Raw genomic sequence first — 7,938 nt, 5'->3', positions numbered from 1 at the left:
AAAGGCATGTGCCACCAGTTCTGAAGTTCTTTATTAATAGCTCCGTGTAGGCATGGTGTCAGGAAGAAAAAAAAAAAGTGATATCTTAGAAGAGGAAGAAGCTTAGGAGGAAGGGAAAAGACCAATTCTCTCCTCTGTCTTTGTTTATCTTGCAACCGCTATCACGGGCAGCTCTGGGGGAAGTGGGGCTCTTTGAGTTTGTGTCTGCAACAGAAGCATTTGGCAATCCCTTGTGGTTTTTCAAGAACAGAGAGCCCCGTGTGACGCATTCGTGGAGACCACTTATGTTCACCTTCCTGATTAGCACATAAAGGGGCCTGGTCAGTACTCCCAGCACCCGAGGCGGAGAGCTGGCAACCCTCACATCAGCTTCTGAGGCTCGGGGGTTACTTTATACACAGTCTGCTGCTCCTTCCCTGACTTCTAGCCCTATGGCTGTTATTCTGCAAACAAGCTCTACCTTACTCCACGCCAAGGTGAGCCTGAAGTGATGTTTGGAGACTTTGTAGGTCAATGCTGTTAATATCGCTGGCAGACTTTCCTTCTCTACCTGAAATCTCATAGGCCTGGGCTTCAGAAAAGCACTGAAAAGTTTCTGACTCAGGACTGATGCAGACCCTGGGAATTTGCATGCTTAGTTGCTGTGTGAGATAGGATCTCATGTAGACAGGACTGGCCTTGAACCTTTGATTCTTCTGTTTATGTCTCCCCCCAGCCCTGGGATTACAGCCCTATGCCAAGGTTTGGAATCTGCACATTCTTTTAATTGTATTTTTTTGTGTGTGCATGCCTGTGAGTGATTGTGTAAAGTGTGTATGTGGTGTGTTGTGTGTGATGTTAAGCACATGTGTGTGCACCCATGTGCATGCAGGTGGAGGCCAGAGTACAATGTTGGGTGACGTTTTCTCATCGGCTAGTTCTACCTTAATCCACAGCTGCAGTCTGTCAGCAAGCCTAGCGATTCTCTGGCCTCCACCCACTGCAGGCTAGAGTCACAGACTTGTGAGGCCATGTCAGCTCTTTGTGACAGTTCTGACTTAAACCTGGCTGTCTCTGGCTCAACAGACCCTCATGATTAAGCAGCAAGTGCTATTAACCACTGAGCCATCTCCTTAACCCTGAAATCTGCATTCTTTTTGTTGTTGTTATTGTTATGTTTTGTCTATTTATTTGAGAGAGTGAAAGAGGCAGAGAGAGAGAGAACGGGTGCTCCAGGGCCTCCAGCCACTGCAAACACACTACAGATCCATGTGCTACCTTGTGCATCTGGCTTTATGTGCATCCTGGGGAATCAAACTCCAGTCCTTAAACTTTACAGGCAAGTGCTTTAACCCCTGAGCCATCTCTCTAGCCCTGGAATCTGCATTCTTAGTAGGCAGGAGATGCAGATGCAAGAGAGATAGATCCATCTCCTCACATGTCTTTTCCTCTCCTCAACTTCTTTCTTCCTCCCTGGAAGTATGTAGGACTCAAAAGAAAAACTCTTCAAATCCTCCCCATGCTCCAAAGATAAAAGGACAGCTTACGAGGCCTCTTGATGTTTGCAGAAGTTCAGCTATTATATTTAATCAGATGGAAGTCTTCCATGTGGGTTCATGGGAAATGCTTAATCTTTGACACCTTGGTGACAAGCAGGGCAGGGCACATCTTCCAGAGACTACACTGTAACCCTCAGAAAAACAAACTAATGAGCGCTTAATTAGCAGGTAATTGCTCAGTTGCTTGCAGATGGAGGCAGGCTTCCCTGACTGTAATTGTGACTGCTGATGTTTTCCTTACAGGCCAGAGCCTCTGAGTTCCCAGCCAAGGCTTGCCTCTCATTCTTCCCCAAGAGGACGGACCAGCCGCGCCTGCAAACACAGGCACCCACTGTACGTACTCTTCTCTTGGGTTCTCTGTCCCAGACCATACACATAAACAAGGTCTTACCTGACTAGGGTACCTGGACCCTGCCCGTGGAGTCACCAGCAACTCTTCTAGGGGAAATGAGGCTCCAGCTCAAGAATGGATGGCACAACTTTGTTCTTCCATCAAAGCAGCAGCAGGTCTCACAGACCCTACTCGGTCCCATCCCATTCCTGGCTGTCAGTCACTCCCGTCAGACACCCCCCAATTCTGATTCCTTCATGGGAAGGTACTTTGAGGAGTCTTCCCAGCTCTCCTACAACAAAGCTGTTTCCTTCTCAGTCTTAGAGGATTTTCAGGGTCTCTTTTGATCTTAAAAATCTTGGATGTGCCAGGTGGCGCATGCCTTTAATCCCAGCACTTGGGGAGCAGAGGTAGGAGGATCATCATGAGTTCAAGGCCACCCTGAGACTACATAGAGAATTCCATGTCAGCCAGAGCTAGAGCGATACTCTACCTCAACCCCCCCCCAAAAAAAACATCCTGGATTCTACCGTCTTTAAAACCCCAGTGTAACCTGGACAGGGCAGCTAGCAAACACCTGTAATCCCAGCACTCAGGAAGCAGAGACAGAAAGATTGTTGAGTTCAAGGCCACATTAGCAAGACCTTATCTCAAAAGAAAAGAAAGGAAGGGGACTTGGAGCCGTGTGTGGTGGCGCATGCCTTTAATCCCAGCACTCAGGAGGCCAAGGTAGGAGGATCGCTGTGACTTCAAGGCCACCCTGAGACTACAGAGTGAATTCCAGGTCAACCTGTGCTAGAGTGAGAGCTTACCTCACAAAACCAAAAATAGAAAAAGAAAAAGAAAACAATTGAATATTTTAGTTGTAACGATCTTTATCAGCCTGGCTTCATAGTCCCTCACTGTGATCCAAACACCCTTCTCCCCTGCCTGTGGCTGTCCCAGGCTGCGAGGGATATTACAGGATAACAGGAAGCGAGCTGCTTCATAAGCCTTCTCCTTCCACCATCGCAACAGTCCTCTGAGGCAAGTAATCATTCTTTCCCACCCCACAGATGAGAACACGGAGGCTCAGAGGTCAAGTCACACAACCCACATGTCACATGGCTCCTAATGGCAAAACCCAGGCCACTCTGCAACCTAATCCCTTGCTCATGGCCACCATGCTACCACCAAAACAGCCCTCCCCGACCTCAAGCAGCCAACTACCAGACCAGAGCCCAGCAAGCAGGAGCGACTTCCACACATTAAACCCCAAGGAAAGATGCCACGTTCACTCTGCCCAATCAATCCGGACTGAGATTGTCTTAAAAACCACCCACGGGCTGGAGAGATGGCTTAGCAACCGGTTAAGCACTTGCCTGTGAAGCCTAAGGACCCCGGTTCGAGGCTCGGTTCCCCAGGTCCCACGTTAGCCAGATGCACAAGGGGGCGCACACGTCTGGAGTTCGTTTGCAGTGGCTGGAAGCCCTGGCGCGCCCATTCTCTCTCTCTCCCTCTATCTGTCTTTCTCTCCGTGTCTGTCGCTCTCAAATAAATAAATAAATAAAAATTTAAAAAAAAAACAAAAACACCCACAAGTCTTTCTGCCCAACAGTGAGTAACAGACTTGTTCCAGGGACTGGTAAATGAGTGACAGAAAGAGAAGGAGGAATGTGTTCAGGGTCATAAAGCCCAGGAGGGGAAAACAGCAAAAGTCTCTAAACGAGTGTGACATTCTCAAGCTAAATGGCTCTAAAAGAGCCTGTGCCTGGCAACCACAGATTTTTAAGCCCTAATCACAGCTCTGCCACCTCTAAATCCTGCCCCTTAGAACTCAGAGAACATTCTGTCCTTCCCTGCCAGGGAGCAAAGCAGCTGAGTGGTGTTTGGCTTCCTGCTGGGCCTGGACTCCTGCAGCCCCCTGCAGCTGTCTCCAGACCCTTCCTCAGCCCCAGCCTCCTGGGTACTCCTAGCCACAGAGAATCGTGCTGTTCATACGGTTGCCACGCTCCCCTCTCCCTCCCGCCTGCCTCCCTGTGGTACAATGGACAGGCACTTTTGCAGTCTCTTGGGAAACCTGGTGGGTTAATGCACAGATGAGAGTCGAAGTTTTTGTCCTCGTTGTTGTTGATGATGATTTTTTTTGTTTGTTTGTTTTTTTGAGGTAGGGTCTCACTCTGGTCCAGGCTAACCTGGAATTAACTCTGTAGTCTCAGGGTGGCCTCGAATTCACTGCCACCCTCCTACCTCTGCTTCCCGAGTGCTAGGATTAAAGGCGTGCGCCACCACGCCCGGCTGATTTGTTTTTTAAATTATGAGAATTGAACTCAAGGCTTCACGCAGCCAAGGGTGCTACCTGTGAACTATTTCTCCAGCTTGTTTTTTGTTTGTTTGTTTTATTCTGAGGGCAGGGTCTTGCTAGTTTGTCTAGGCTGACCCTGAACTTGGGATCTTCCTAACTTGGCCTCTGGAGCAGCTGGGGTTATAGACGTGTGCCACCATGCCCTGGCCAGCTCTGCTTCTTAGGTAATCCAAGTCTCATTGCCTCGGTTTAAAGTGAGAAAATATCAATAAGGTGCTTAAATCAGCTCCTGTCTCACAGAATTACCTCATAATGCCGTGTGTGTGTGTGTGTGTGTGTGTGTGTGTGTGTGTGTGTTTCAAGGTAGGGTCTTGCTCTAGCCCAGGCTGACCTGGAATTAGTCTCAGGCTGTCCTCAAGCTCAAAAAAAGTCCCTGGAAGTCTCCTAGTATAGTTGTTTCTCTATAAAATTTTCACACACATATATATCTAAGAACTAGATAATGTATTAGGAAAGCACTTAGCAAAGTGCCTGGGCCCAAGTAAATGCTTCATAATACTGAAGGGGATTTCGATGTTGTTTGTATGGATGCTCCGAAGGGAACAAGAGATAGCTTATTCTGAGCCAGATCATGGATTCAGGGTGTCCTGAATGACATACTCCACTTTCACTATGGAAGCAGTTTTTTTGTTGTTGTTTTTGTTTTTCGAAGTAGGGTCTCACTCTGGCTCAGGCTGACATGGAATTCACTATGGAGTCTCAGGGTGGCCTCGAACTCACAGTGATCCTCCTATCTCTGCCTCCCGAGTGCTGGGATTAAAGGCGTGCGCCACTCCCAGTTTGGAAGCAGTTTTTTATTGTCACAGAACAAAAGACAGTCATAGATTGCCAGATGTGGTGGCACATGCTTTTTGTCCCAGCACTCAGGAGGCAGAGGTAGGAGGATTGCTGTGAGTCTGAGGCCAGCCGGAGTGAGTTCTAGCCTGGGCTAGAGTGAGACCCAACCTCAAAAAATAAAAAAGACAGTCATATGTCAATGAATTGACTAAATGTACAGGTGGTGATATCAGGTGAGCAGAGGACTCTTCTAAAGGTTCTGGATGCTCTCTGATGTCTTAGCTTTTGGGCTGGTGGAAGCTAGTGATCTACTAAATGCTCAAAAGGATGTTAGGTGAGTTACAGAGGTGACCCATAGGGCTGGGAAATGGCTCAGTGGTTAAAGGCATTGTCTTATAAAGCCAGGTTTGATTCCCTAGTACCCACATAAAGCCAGATGCACAAAGTGGCACATGCATCTGGAGTACATTTGCAGTGGCAAGGGGCCTGGCATGCCTAATCTCTCCCTCCCCCCTTTCTCCTTGCAAATAAATAAAGGCAAATAAAAATAGAGAGGTGGCTGATAAACAGCTACAAAGGAACTAAACATAGCTTAAGATTATTTTTAAATTATTTTTATTTACTTATTTTCAAGGAGAAAGAGAGAGAATGAGCGTGCTAGAGGTTCTTGCTACTGCAAATGAATTCCAGACACGCGTGCCACTTTGTGTATCTGACTTTATGTGGATAGCAGGGAATTGAATCCAGGCTGTCAAGTTCTGCAAGCAAGGCCCTTAACCACTGGACCATCCCTCCAGCCCTCAAAGATCATTGTTGCTCTTGATCTAGAACATTCCAATTCTCCATAGTCATGAAATTCTGCTCGGTCTGCAGAACCGTTAGCGTAGATATGATACTGGGGTTGTTCAGGGTGGAGGAGAGCGTCAGTTCGTACTTCTTGTGCAGAAAGGTATTTATCGAGGGCTTTTGTGTCTAACATGCATCCAATGATCACTTATTTAGTGTCCTGGTTGCTGGAACTTGTACATATAAGACATGGGATTGCTCCATTGGACAAATGCGTAGCCAAATCAAAGAATAAGCTCCAAAACAATGTTAAAAGATGTGTCTGTATTATTTAAACTTAAGAAAAGGTTTAGAGGGCTGGAGGGATGGCTTAGTGGTTAAGGTGTTTGCCTGCAAAGCCAAAGGACCTTGGTTCAATTCTCCAGAACCCACGAAAGCCAGATGTACATGGGTGGCCCACGCATCTAGAGTTTGTTTGCTGGAGGCCCTGGTGCACCCATTCTCTCTCTGCCTCTTTCTCTCTCTCTCTCAAAGTTAAAAAAAAAAAAAAGTTTAGAGAGATTTTATTAGCTTTTAAAAAAAGGGCTAGAGAGATGGCTTAGTGGTTAAGGCACTTGCCTGCAAGGCCAAAGGGCCCAGGTTCAATTCCCCAGGACTCATATAAGCCAGATGCACAAGGTGGTGCATGCGGCTGGAGTTCATTTGCAGTGGCTAGAGACCCTGGCACACCCATCTCTCACTCTCTCTATATGTCTCTCTCTCTCAAATAAAATAAATAAAAATTATTAGATTGAAAGAAGGAAAGAGAAAAAAAAAAAAAAGAAGGAAAGAGGAGAGATTATGAAGAGCTCCTGCCCATGAGAAGGCAAGAGAGGGCAGAGCCCCCTAAACTGTATTTTCTGTCAGTGCTCTCTTCTTTTTAATAAAATATTTTATTTACTTATTTATTTGAGAGGGAGAGAGAGAGAACATGGGCATGTCAGGGCATCTAGTCACTGCAAACAAACTCCAGATGCATGTGCTACCTTGTGAATTGAACCTGGGTCCTTTGGCTTTGCAGGCAAGTGCGTTAACCACTAAGCCATCTCTCCAGCCCTCCTGTCAGTGTTTTCTGACGGGAAGATTCTCTTCCAGCTTCATAATGACTCAGAAGACATATATTCAAATAATGCTTTGCCGTTCAAAGAAGAAGGTATGCGCTTATCTCAAAAATGTAATCATTCAAAGGCTGTTAAATTCTTCTTAGTAGTTTGAATGTTGGCAAATCTTGAGCATTTTCAGGTTGGGTAGGATGCTTGGGAAACAACTGAATGTCATTCAGGTTCGTGTCTGAGGAGAAATGTGACAGAAAGCTCCGTTTCTTAATCTGTGGGGTCACATATGGGATCACAAATCCCTTTGGCAATAGTGTAAGGTTTGTGAGTGTGTGATGACTGCACAGAATAAAACGGAGCACGTAATAAAGTCACGGAGGTTCTGGCAGCCCTGGCCCATGCTGCGTTGTGTGACGTGGCTGCAGCCTTAGTTCTGAGCGTAGCTCACGCGCACGTCATGCGGTGCATGCTGTCACACCACGCGACGCCAGTGAACACTGCCCGAACACCTCAGCTCAGACTCGACGCTGCTGCAAGTTGTGAACTGCAGTGTTTCTATTGTGTGTACAGTTTTCTGCTCTTAAGAAACATAATAGCTTAATTAAACAAAGACTTTTAAAAATATTTTATTTTTATTAGTTTATTTATTTGACAGAGAAAGAGAGAGAATGGGCACGACAGGGCCTCCAGCCACTGCAAATAAAATCCAGACATATGTGCCCTTTGTACATCTGGCTAACATGGATCCTGGGGAATTGAACCTGGGTCCTTTGGCTTTGTAGGCAAGTGCCTTAACCACTAAGCCATCTCTCTAGCCCCAAAGACTTTTTAATATTCTCCATCATCACCCCTCACTAAATAAGTATTCCAAGTTAGTATATCTTTGGATTATTCTGTTTTAGAATGTTTGATTGCCTAGCATGCTTGAGGCCCCTGGATTCAATCTTTTGTACAACGAAACAAAAACAACAACAAAACTTGCTATTTAAATTGCTGATTTAGGTTTCATTAAAAAAAAAAAAAATGAGCTGGGCGTGGTGGCGCACGCCTTTAATCCCAGCACTCAGG

The 7,938-nt window shown here is 46.3% G+C and overlaps 1 long non-coding RNA gene across 1 annotated transcript; it reads left to right on the top strand.

Annotated features, from left to right (window-relative positions):
- The first annotated feature begins 344 nt into the window (after positions 1 to 344).
- On the top strand, positions 345 to 3,296 carry LOC123462132. The gene is made up of 3 exons (XR_006638123.1): positions 345 to 476; positions 1,782 to 1,871; positions 2,925 to 3,296. It is a non-coding gene; the product is annotated as an uncharacterized LOC123462132 (long non-coding RNA).
- Positions 3,297 to 7,938: the final 4,642 nt, after the last annotated feature.

This window comes from Jaculus jaculus, chromosome 7 (genome assembly GCF_020740685.1).
Source record: "Jaculus jaculus isolate mJacJac1 chromosome 7, mJacJac1.mat.Y.cur, whole genome shotgun sequence".
Lineage (NCBI taxonomy): Eukaryota > Metazoa > Chordata > Mammalia > Rodentia > Dipodidae > Jaculus > Jaculus jaculus.
Note: the sequence above shows the minus strand (reverse complement) of the source record. Positions and strands in the feature narration are given on the sequence as shown.